Source organism: Trachymyrmex septentrionalis, unplaced genomic scaffold (assembly GCF_001594115.1).
Source record: "Trachymyrmex septentrionalis isolate Tsep2-gDNA-1 unplaced genomic scaffold, Tsep1.0 scaffold318, whole genome shotgun sequence".
Taxonomy (NCBI): domain Eukaryota; kingdom Metazoa; phylum Arthropoda; class Insecta; order Hymenoptera; family Formicidae; genus Trachymyrmex; species Trachymyrmex septentrionalis.
Genome location: NW_017305483.1, coordinates 144,217 through 146,840, shown reverse-complemented (window position 1 = coordinate 146,840; position 2,624 = coordinate 144,217). Strand labels below are relative to the sequence as shown.

The window sequence follows — 2,624 nt, the reverse complement described above, 5'->3', positions numbered from 1 at the left end:
TAAATGTTTAGTTTATATTGTTCAAAAAATATGTATTAAAATTAATAAATTTTTTCATTTTAATTATTACTATCATAAAAATAGTTGCAATCATAATTTAACTAGAATTTATAGTCATTTTTGGATCAACTACACAAAGTATGATTTGATCTAAAAAATATTTATAAATAATTGATTTTTATAGCAATAACTTGAATTACATTTTTATGACAAGAGATCTGTTCGCGTTACATGAAATCTCCAAATATTTTTGCATTTAAAATGAAATAGATATATATTTGATCTTGAAAAGAGAGAAAACAAAAATGTCGAGCAAAATGCAAAAAATGCAAGCAACGCGAACAGACCTAATAACAAGTATTATAGTTATTTTCGATGCTAATTATATTTTTTTTTTTAGAACTATACATATAATTATTTTTACTAACATTATAGCAGTAATAACCATAAGTACTATGTATTATATTTAAGTATTAAAAACTTTTCTCTCAATAAATGATAGATAGAACGGCAACTGCATGTGTCGTGATTATCAGTTTATCCTGCATCGTCGGTATTCCAGATTTTCCATCCGAAATAACGTAATTCTTTGCGGACTTCGCAACTTCCTTTTCTTGGGGAATGGCACGTTTTTCTGATTCGTTATTTTCCTATGTAATTACGACGAAATTACGACCGGAATCGGAAATCGGAGGCTATCAACGAGTGAAAGCAGCCGGCGAAGCCAGTACCGTGACATCATAGGGCATCCGGGTTTCATGATTGAAATTAAGGTGTGACGAAAGCTCGGCTGACAAAGGCAATATTTTTGATAGTGAATCACGACGAGACACACCCTCTACAATGCAATTTGTGATATCAATTTTGCTCAACATAAGAAACAATAAATGACGTATAATTTATATTCTGTATTAATTCTATATTTATTATTATGGATAATGTAATCTGATATTACGTTTTTATTTAAGTATGTACAAATTTTATATGTTTCCACGGAAAGAACGTTATTGAAATATCTAAAAATTTAGATCTGAAAATAATGTTGTTGGAAATTTCTGGAATTGGGATTAAAATTAAAAAAGAAATAAAAATTAATAATTAATAAATTAAAGCAGGAAATAAATTTTTGAAATTTAACAATTTAAACAATTAAAATTAGAATTAATACGAAGATAAAACCACAATCTGAATTAAAATTAGAGATTCACGAATTTTTACACAAATTTGTTCACGAATGTATTTACGACGTATTTACGAGATGTATTTACTCCGAAAATAGTGAGCATTTAAAATGAAAAACGTAGTGAAATCAGAAGAGAAATTGATGTGAATTGAAAATAGGATTGAAAAATTCGTCGAAATTAAAATTCTACCGCGAATTAAAATGAGCACAAGGACAATGAATTAAAACTACAATTGTAATTGAGTTTTGTGCTGTCTGAGTTAGAATAGTTGAAATAAGATCGATACTGCGATATGGCAATAAAATACCATGAATTCTTTGTTCGTTGTGTATAACGCTTATTATCATGACGATCACGTATCGTATACAATTCATGACAAGCCTGCTAGTGAATAGTTTATCTTGCTCTCAGGATTGAACTTCTTGTTTTTTTTGTCTTATTCATTTGCTATCAAATAGCTCGAAGTAATTGCTTGTGACGTAAGAATTTATGAATGATGAAACGACGCGAACGCGACAGGAATTCCATGAAAATCATAGATCAGAATAGTGTACGGTTTTCTTTACGTAAATATTTCAAAGCGTGAAGGTCTGAGGTAAAATACGTGATTATCCAATTAACTCATTAAAGGTCATAAAACTGTAATGCAGAGAATTTTATTTAAGTAATTTTACCTTTTCTAAAAGTCTCAGTTACAAGTCCTTGAATTCTAAATCCAGAACATTAAACAGACAGTTTTTATTGTTTTGAAAATATTAATTTTAATTTTTTAATGTTTAAAAGACAACGATTACATATAATATAATATTATTTGAAAAAATGAAACAGAATGCCTTTATTCTTGATGGTATTATAGATACAGTTTTTTAGAATTACAGAAAATTATATCGTTTTATAAATGTATTATAATTGTAAGAAAATTTATTACGATTACAATATATTTACAAAATGACATACGAATAATTTTTTTGGGAAATGATAAAATATCACGTCTCAACATCACATGAAAATTACAATAAAAATGTCTGAAGCGAATATTTATCGAACCAAAAAGAAAACATTGTCTTAATTAAGTTAAGATTTTTATTAATAAAAAATAACATTAATAAAAATAGCAGTCAATGTCAACGTGAGAATAATAGCCAAGTGAGCTCAAATGCTGAAAATAGGAAACAGGATTCTATCTGATAATGTTATTATTTACATTTATTGTGCTATCATTTATATTTTTTTATTGTGATATTGCATAACTATATTATTGAGTGTCGGATATGTATATGTACTGATGTATATTTGTAAATATATAAAATATTGTAACATCATTATATAAATCTTTAACGTCATTTTAGATAAAACAAAATAAACTATATTTCAATGACATTATTTATGTGTGAGAGAACTCGAGTATCATCATTTTGAAATTATCACCACGACTTTGCT

The 2,624-nt window shown here is 26.9% G+C and overlaps 1 protein-coding gene across 1 annotated transcript in view; it reads right to left on the bottom strand.

Annotated features, from left to right (window-relative positions):
• Nucleotides 1–2,624, bottom strand: part of LOC108749811 (serpin B4-like) — a 7,855-nt gene that overhangs the window by 4,318 nt on the left and 913 nt on the right. The gene's annotated exons all lie outside the window — the stretch shown is intronic.